The following is a 10,106-nucleotide window of genomic DNA, read 5'->3' as shown; positions in this document are numbered from 1 at the left end:
AACTGTTGCAAAGTAACTGCACTGGGGCAAGTTTCCTCCCTTCATCTTGTTCAGCAAAGTCTGGGAGAAACTTTACAATAAAATTATGCCTTAATTAGTCAACTAAGCCATAAACATAGCTTACCCCCAAATCCTTACCATTCCAGCCTTATGCCATCTGTGTGCGGTTAGTCTACTAATGAGAAAATATATCTACTAAAACCCCACTTACTATTAAAAAAAATCCCATCCAATATTTTCCTAATGCAATTTATCAATTTAAACACATTGCGTAATGTAATATTCTGCAGCGGTCCATTAAAATGATAAATAACTGTAGAAAAACAAGAGATTAAATATATTGCAGTGTAATGTAACAGTGTTTAAATTTAAATAAACTTAAACTTGGAAGGGAGAAGTATACGGTATTTGAGAGCAGGAAGAGTGCAAATTCAGCTGCAGATCTCCAAATCAGAGAGTATTAATAGGACAGAGGAAGAGGGGCAATAAGAAATGACAGTCAACTTCAGAGGAAATAAAATTTCCATTAGGCTTTGTTATAAGATTACATCAAAGCAGTTCATATGTTTTAATCTGGGGAAAGAGAAAGCAGCTACTTGGGGTTTGTGCCTGGGGGCTGCCTCTGTGTACTGAACCAGACAGTTTGCATAATGAACAATTTTTATTCAATCAGGATTTCAGCACAGATAGCTCCCACTCAACGGTCTGCAGCACCAAGGGGCTCGGGAGCCGAGTCCATCCTTAAAGCTCCACCTGCTGGCTCCAGAGAAACTCCCAGCAAGTCGGAGAAGGCTTGCGTTAGCGTTAGCCCTCTGTTATTGTCCTAACTTATTACATTAACATCCTGACTGCTTAGAGTTAATACTGTGATAGTATTAGCCAGAAGAGGCAGAAAATCCAAAAGTTGGGCTTGGCCTTTCTGTTCTAGTAATAAAGCGCTAAATGGAAACATGAATTTTTAACACAGATGTACACCAACATTTTGTTTGATTTAGGCTTGTTTAACTACTTGGGCAGCCCCTCGATTGTGATGCTCTTCTGAAAGCAGAAAGGTGTACGTTTACCTTGCTTGCTTATTTAAACCCACCTGATTGCAGGTGGGCCAAACCTAGATACGCTGGGCGTGCACGGAGCAGCCGGGACAGCGGGGTAGGGCAGGCGGGGGATCCTTGTATCTCCTGAAGAGAACCGGCCTTTTGCACATAAACCACTTATTTAATTTTTGCTCTGCTGCTGCTTGAGCCATAAGAACATGCATCATAAACCAAAGGGATTGCGTGGAGACGCAGTAGCTGAGCCAGGCATATTTTAAAACTGGTACAAAATTACTATAACCTCCCAGGACAGGCAGCTCATATCAGACAGCTAAAACAGGAAAGGTTTATGGCCTAAACCCCATTTCCGGAGGTTATTCCAGTGGCTGCACTTCTGGATCACCTTCAGCAACAGCTGAAGCCTCGGGCTGATGTGTCCTACTCATCCAGCCTAGAGACACGAGCTGCTTGATGGAAAAAATCAAACCAAGCTGCACGGTACTGTTTACTAAATCCTAGGTTGATCATTTAAATGTTTAAAATATGCACACGGTAATTCAGAGCTAATTACCCTGAGCACATTTGAAACATTTATGCCATCTTCTCTGGATCTTGTCTATTGATTGTGCGCTGCTGCTACACTCTAGTGTTTATAAAAACGGCTTCAGTGAATTCACCTTCCTGTCGAAGTCAGGTGGGCTCTGCCTCCTGCTGCCGGCTGCCACAGAGGACCTCTTCCCCGCTCCCCGACGTAGCGCGCCCGTGCTTCGATCCAGCTCTTCACAGAGCTGCTGTCACGAGCAGGTAGCACTGGATGCAGTTTTTTTCGGTTTTTTACTCGTCCCGCCAGTTTAAAATCTAGATTGGCATAGCCCTCTGAATTAAGGTCCTGGCGGTAGGATCCCACCCGCCCCTTTTCCTCAATCCCTGCAAATGTTCATTACAGAAGACGCTTGAAAATCCAGATTTTGTAGACTAACTTTTCCAAGTGCATCGCTCCTCCAAAGAAACCAATAGAAATAAAAAGGCGAGGCTCCCACAGCAACCTGAGCGAGTAAGTGAGAACTGGGTAGATATGTAAACTGTCAGAGATTGAGACTCCTGAGCTTATGGGTTGGGACAAGGGTATGTGACACACGCTCCCACTCTCCACTCAAATCAATTACCTCCAACCTGCCTCCGACTCGCGGGTCAGGCACTGGCTCTCTGGACGGACCTACAGCCGGGAAGTCTGCAAGTGGCTGAAGCAAAGGAGGACTGACATTACTTCTCCAAATTATAAATTCGACTTCCCAATCTATCTGAATGGATTAACCTCAGACGCGAGATCCGGAATTTACAGATTCAGAATTCAGAAGCTATTATGAGTCAAGAGGAGGAATTAGCATTTGAGTTATAAATATGCTCCAGCAAGCTGACAGAGGTTGGCTTGCTACTCCTTTGCTTTTTGAAGACGGTGGCAATAGGCTCCCGGCACCGAGAGATACAAACCCGGGAAGGATTTCCACAGCCCCGCTGAAGTTTGATAGCAATATTAGCCGAAAGAACATTCCTCGTCCTCCTCCTCCCAAAGATAACTTACATAAGCCATCTGCCAAGGGAGAGTTTTCACTCTAATAATGCAAGAGATGGTCTTTGTCCAAATCAGATGACTATTCAGGGCCTTCTGAGGCGCCGCGTGTCGGTTATTCCAATATTATCCCCCGCAGGATCCCTGCATCCAGTTGGATGAAAGCAGACAGGACCACCAGAAAACAGACACGCTATCTATGCACGGCTCAGTGGGGTAAACAGACGCCAAACGCTCAAGCCAGTAAGTAATGAAGGTACTAAATAATGGTACCAGCTATTCAGATTTTCTGCCAAGCAGTCACTGATTTAACTGGTAACAAGAGGGCTCTTACAATGAGAGACTTTCTTTGAGTGCTGACTTGAAAGCTCAAGTTTGGCAGGAGGCTGTGCACAAAGGATGGGAAGAGGGAAAAGCCAATTTTACCTGGTAATCTGCTATACTATTCCCGTCCTGTCTGGACCATGTTTCACGCATTAGGAGTATGTTGCACTCTTCCTGCTCACTCCAGCTCTTTGATAACATGGGAGCTAATGGGGTCCATTATAGGCATGTGCAGAAGGTGGCTGTGGCGTGCACATCAGTCTGTGAAAGATGTCAGCTTTCTAAACCGCCTAAACACCTTAATTCTTGAGCAAATTGGAACGGCTGCATAGCTTTCCAGCCCCCTCCTGATGTGACAGCCGTGAGTGACAGGGCCCCGTGCTAAAAGCCGGCACGTGCTCTTGCTGTAAACAGTGCTGCTTTAGAAAAGCCAGCCTAGCAGGCTTGCACAAAGTGAGGCTGCGAGAATTTCTCTAATGAGGATTTCCAAGCACAAAAAATCTATACAAATATTCTTACTATAGAAAAACTGCAAAAATAAACAGCTGCAGAAGTGAAATACGAGGTTACAACCCTCTCCGATGCAAGAGAAGATTATTAAAAGAGCTATAAAGATGGTGTTGGCATCTCTTGAAATGAGTTTGTTAGATTCAGAAGAGGCAGTTACACATGACAAACCATTTTCTGTTTAATTAGAGGGCTCTGTGTGGAGCTCTTCCAGGCGGAGGAGGGGAGCAGATTGTGATACAGCATCGCCATTATGGGACGGCACCTTAATAGTCAACTCGGTACGTTCTCAATTGACCACGAACAGCAAGAGAAGGTGGGCCTGTTTAACAGGCTCTGGGGCTAAAAGCGCTCTTCAGAAGCCGTGCGAACAGGAAACAAGCAAGCGCCAGGCTTTGTGCGAGCGGCAGGACCGCGGGCGCTCATTCTCTCCAAAAAGCCTGGCCTTCACGACCGTCCGACAACACGAGCAAACCTCTCCACGGGGCGATGCCGGGGCCAGCTCTGCCCTTGCTTGGGAGCCTGCGGCTCTAACGAGGGGCGAGGGCGCTCGGTTCGCAGTCAGACAAGGACCTTGCTATTCACACCGAGACTCGGAAATAAGGGACCACTGAAAGGAAACTAGCTAATACAAGTTAAATATAGGTTATGTGAGCTGCATTTTCAAGCACTAGGCACGTTATTGGAGAAAGCTGTCATTTTTAATGACAGCACAAGCTCCAATTACCAGATCGCTGATACACTTGGGAGTTGGAAGAATTTTTTTTAAATTGCTTGAAATCTAAAAAAAAAACCCCTTCGTTATCTGCTTCTGAATTGGATGTAAATAACTTTACCTGGTCTTAAGAAGTTTAGCATTTACACGGCGCACGAACAGCTTAAATCCATTTATAAAACGGAGCTTCAATTTCCTGGCAAATTATAGGCGGGTTATGATAATTTAACAAAAGGGAAACAGGGAGCGGGGCTGAGGGTGGGCACCTGGATCGGGGAGAGAGACCCGAGAGTGGCCTGGCGGTTTCTGGGTTAGAGTATTATCTGGATCAAGCTCAGCGGACCACCCTCGAAGGACGAGGCGCTTGGGCGAGTGTTAGATCGCATGGACAGTGTCACGGCGCCCAGGGCGCAGCAGGCGGGTGCGCCGGCGGCAAGACGGCGTTGCTCTCCAGTGGCCCTCCGCCTTCTTCCCTGGAAGAAGAAAAGGCCACAGTGGCTTGGCCCAAAGCCGCGCCACACTTCAAACCCACGTCAGACTGTTTGCAATACAAGCGTGGCCTCCGCGCCCCGGCCTGCTGTAAAAATGGCAGAAGCGGTTATGCTGATGCAAGTCTCTTCATAGTCATTTCCTTTCAGGGCTATCAAGAAGTCTTTTGGAGTTCCCTTGTTTTCTTCTCTGACTGACATCACCAAGGAGTAACAGTTCATGTAAAGCATAGCTCTGTCTGCAAATCTCTTTACAACAAATGGAAAGCTGTCTGGAGAGCTCTGATCTCTCAACGAAAACATTTGAAGAGACCCAGACGCTAACAGGAGCAGCTTTGTGCTAAAAGCTTGTACAATAGGTGGAAGAGACAAATGCTGAAAATGTTAGTCCCCCCCAGATAAATGAATGCCTGCGAGTCAGTCAGAGGAATAGGAGCTTCCTAGTTTGTTGCAAAGTGGGATTCGATCATTACCTGAAGAGGAACCTGTTTCATTTGCTATAAATACAACTTCCAAGGCACATCGCCAAACGGCACAAAGTCAATATAGCTTTTCTATATGTGCTGCCAAACTTCACTTTTAGACGGTATATTAATTACATAGTCGATAATTGTGGGTTTCATTAGTGTATTAAATACCTCGATCGATAATATTTATACTTTGCAGAGACGGTCCTCAAAAGAAGGGCCCATTTTTGAACCTGCAGTTCAAAAAGTCAGTGCAACGCACCAGAGACTAGCCGGGCTTTGAACAGAGAGCAGAAAACGTTGGAAAGAGACAGAAATCACATTATCGTCTTATTTTTTTGCCTTTTGCATGAAGAGACATGAGGGAATTCAAGAACTATTTAAATTGAAGGGGAAACAATTAGGTTTTTTCTTAATTGCTTAACCATGATGTCACAGTGGACGTGCCAGAAACATTAATCTCGTTCACTTATAGATCAGCTCAGATAGAAGAGACGAGTAAAAAGGCAGATTGTGCTACTTCAAAGAGGAAGATGAGATCTGAGGGTCAGAGTCTAGTTAGCATACCCCTGGGAACACCCTCGCGCTTGCTCCCCGTTCGGCAGTCTACGGACGTGCAGCTTTGGAGCTGGCTTCTCTGCAACACGGCTGGTGTGCAAGAGCGATCGGCCTCTTCCTCCTTCAACCCGAGGCTTGGGATATTCTACAAAGCCTTAGTGATCAACTTTGCTGGTCCTTCCCCACAAGCACAGGGCAATCTCTCGTGTGTGTCCTGGAAGTGCCTCTGTCCCTCGAGGCAACTTCTGTTGCCAGGTGCAGCTGCAGCCAAGACAAGGACAGACCTAGGCATAGCATGAAACCTGCTTGGGAAAGAAGTGCAACTTCCTCAGCCTCTGAGAACTGGGATAAAGCATATACACGACGAGCGAATCCACAGCTGGGGCCCGAAAGGCACAGGTGACACGGCTGCATGAGAAGAAGCTGTTCTGGGCTGCTTCCCGGAGCTACCGCTACCGCGCCAGCCTGGATGGTGCACGTCACCCCTTGCAAGCAGCAATGAATGCCTTCCTGGCCCTCAGAGACCCTAGTCTAACCCAACCCAGAGCTGCCAAGACAAAACGCAGTAATGACAGGAGAGCTCAGGCACACACCCGTACTAGCTTGGGAAAAAAAAAAAAAAGATAATAGTTGTTCAAGAGACTCAAATGTTGTTCCCCCTCTACAAACAGCAGCATGGAAGCAGCAGCAGAATTGCCTTTTGAAGAGATTGCTTTATAATGCTTTCTCTTTTGCCTATGACTGCCAATGTATGTTATTAAAATAAATCAATCTAGAAAGTGTCCCAAACGTACATTTTTGGCAGGACTAGCAAACAGAGTTTCTAGCAACAAATCAATGCATTGCAAACAGAAAAAGAAACAGATACCCAAGCATTCGAATGAAATACATAAACAATTTCAAATAATCTTTGCAAACAATCCAGTCACGGTCATTCACGCTAAATGCCTTTTACGAACAGTTTAAACTAAACGTGGAAACATTAAGAACAAAGCGTCTGGGCTTTGTTCAGTCCGCGTCCAAAACACATTTTCTGGGCTGCTGGCACCCGTCCCCCGCCTCGCCGTCACCCAGGGACAACATCAGCTAGCAGCCAGCATCTCCGTGACCTGCAGTGCTTAGCAATATTTACTGCATCATCCCTACACTTCTTGCCCTGTGCCTGACACCCCGCTCCCGCTCTCAGTCACAGGCTTTGAAGTGACCCAATATATTCACCACGTTGGGAGCTGCTGAACTGTCACGAAGCAAATCTTGTCCACTTCATATATTTATACATCTATTGATGGGGAAATGTAAGGAAGTTGTCACTTATCTTTCCTGTCTGAGAACCACTTAAGCCAACACCATCCATCTGGCCGTCTACAGCGGCCTTGGTAGGGCTACCCTCACGCCCCCTCCGTACCTGCTGAAAAGCTGACCTTGATCAGGAGTGGGGAAAAAACTCTTCTCAGGCCTGCTGAATGGAGGGAAAGCCAGCTGGAGCAAAGCAGGAGGCTAAAAGGTGCACAAGGAGGAGCATCAAGATGCTCTGCACCTCCCGAGACAGCAACTGCTTCAAATCCTTTTGATGCTCAACCCCAGAGCACAGTCGCCGTCGCGCTGCACGGGCAATTCTCTCCGTACGACCTGGACCCCGGCAGGGCACTGGGCACAGCACAGCGTCCCGTCCCCTTGACTCGGGCATCCAACACGGAGTTACAAGTACATATGTGGGCCTGAGATCCAGGCAGACGCGCTCAGCACATTTATTCTGTTTTTCTAGGTATGGTTTTAAATGTTTTAGAAGGTCCCGGTTTTATAGCTGTTCAACATTTTATTTCTGTGCAAACCACGACAGACTCTGTCATGACAAAAATCTGGTTTCCCCTCCCACCCACCCCTGCCAAAATCTCCAGATTCATACGTGTTGATGATTTATTTAACATCCATGGACAGGCGCGCACAGCTCAGTCACAGTCACAGCTTGTAGCGCGCAGCGGCCCACTGGAGCACGCCGTCACAATGTGTTCTGAGGCTTCCCTTCGCCTCGACCTCTACTTGTGCATTTTTCTCGTGTCCAGTCGCTTGGCACTTCCTCCGCTTCCCCCTTTGCTTTACAGTTGCGCAAAGCAAAACACCAACAGTAGGAATTAGCGAGATCAGCCTAGTCATGAATGTCCTTCCAGTCCACAAAATGCATATCCAGTCATCCCACTCTTGGTCAGACAAGTTAAATCTTTCCACCCCGCTGTTCAGGTTACAGCTGTACAGCCAGGAAAGCGAAGGATAAAGCTGGGTCTCTGAGAATGACAACTGGCACTGCATCCCCACAACTGTGAGTGTGCCAGCCCAGGAAAAATGGCCATCCTGCAGCTTTCTGATAAGTCCCATTTCCCCTAACGATGCAAGCATCATTTATCTGCTTTTGCTACCCTATATTAATGATGAGTGAGCTATCTATGGCGATCTGCCAAGACCTGCATTGCCATGGAAGAGAACCTCTTTATGTCCGTGCACTCAGGAGTAAGGAGAGAGACAGATCAGGGAAATGGATCCCTGGCACAAAGGTGCAAAGGGCTGGAAGGGACCTTCTGGCTCGGGGAACCCGATCCCTCAAAGACTAACACATAACATACGCCTGCTCGCACAGGGATCCAGCTCCATCTTAGAAGTCATTAGGTTTCTCTGTCCTCATTACTCTTATTTGGAAGCTGTTCCAGGAACTTCACTGCTGTGCTAATTAGAAAGCATCTATTCCCAGACTACACATATTTATGGCCAGTTTATAACCCATTCAATTCTTGTGCCAAAGTTGTATTTAAATGGCTTGTACATCAACTCTACATTTAGCCTCCAGCGCATTTGCACGCAAAAGTCATACCCCCTCTCAGCCTTGTCTGGCTAAGCTAAGCATTCTTCTTCTGACTTGTCTCCTAACCCGTTTCGGCTCTCATTCACATTAAGAAAGATGAATTCCAAGTTGTGTGACCAGATTGGTGCTCCGGGATTGTCCTGAGCGTGGCATTAACACACCCTGGTCTGTCCTGGAAACACCTTTGCTGAGATAGGTTATGATCACGTTCACTTTTTCACAGCCACACCAGACCGGTGGGCTTATGGTCACCTCTGATCAACAAGCACATCCAGTTGCTTCTCCTCCTCACTGGCTCCCCACGGAGGAGCTCCCAACTTAGAGCAGTAATTGTTTAGTCCCTAAATGTATCACCCTGCACAGGGCACTAGCACATTTCTATTTCTCCACTCCTCAATATCACTCCAGTTCTCCTCGTCTCGCAGTCTTCTGCTGTGTTCATCCTTTCCCACTGCACACTAAGTTGCTAAATCCCTCTTTCTGCACACTGCCCAGAGACGACTCCTGGCAGTAAAACACACTACATTGCTCCAGGCACCTGAATGACAATCACCCCTCTGCAGACTTTCCAGCACCAAACTGACTGCCCACTGACCCATAACAGCCTGGATCATGAGCTTCCAGAGCACGACTGCCAGGCCTATCTCCAATTTCGAGTCAGCTCCCCACAATGAGCGCGGTGCACAGCTCTAGGAATGTGGCTTTTTGCCCCTTCTTCAAAACTTCTGCCCAGGTTTGCCTTGTGAGGCTACCCCACTCCCCAGCGCTCACTTCCTGGTCCCACAAGTACCCGTGTGCAAATGGCCGATGAATTCCTGCAGCACCCAGCAACTTTCCTTCACTGTCCGCATCATCCAGTCATCTTTAGTTCTCGTTTTCACTGCAGCACAACCAGCTGCTTGTGGAAGTCGCTGAAGTCCCCACAAACAGAGAAGCAGACACCTGTCTCTAAAAGATGCAAAACCTCCGCCGATCTGCACAGCGTCTGCGCTTGTGGCGAGGAAAAGTGGATTATAGGATGCTGCTGAAGGAGCATGGGTATTTTTTTTTAAAAAATCAATGCATGATTTTGTGGGATACACCTACTTTTAGGAGAAATGTTGTATCGGGTCAAGTTCCCACAAAGATCTTCGGCAGACAGCAGGCTGCACGGTGGTACGAGAATGCCGGAATACTGTTCTGCCCTCGGCCCCTTGTCCTGGGGAACGTGCTGCCCCACCGGCGCCATGTCAGAAGCCAGCACAGGGCACCGTAAAACGTTCCCACGTGGACGCAACTGAACAGTGAGAGAGCGACCTGAAAGACTCGCTACACAGGAACGCTTCATGCTGTATTAACACCTTGTTTTCAGCCATCTCAGCTCAGGAGGGAAAGGAAGGGAACGGAAGGGAGGAGCAGAACTAAAAGACTAGTTGACAGAGTAGGTAGATAGATTATCACTCCTAACCCACAATTTGCCAATCCCGAGCAGTGTTGAAGACCATAATTTTCTAGTCAACACTATATAAACAAGGTCAGAGGGAACAAGTGCTTCCATAAAAATTCTGAGGCATCAGCGAATGAACCAGCGCAGCCCACTCACTGTCTTC

This window comes from Alligator mississippiensis, chromosome 14, assembly GCF_030867095.1.
Source record: "Alligator mississippiensis isolate rAllMis1 chromosome 14, rAllMis1, whole genome shotgun sequence".
NCBI classification, from domain to species: domain Eukaryota; kingdom Metazoa; phylum Chordata; order Crocodylia; family Alligatoridae; genus Alligator; species Alligator mississippiensis.
The sequence above is the reverse complement of the archived record's forward strand: the minus strand, read 5'-3'. Positions refer to the sequence as shown.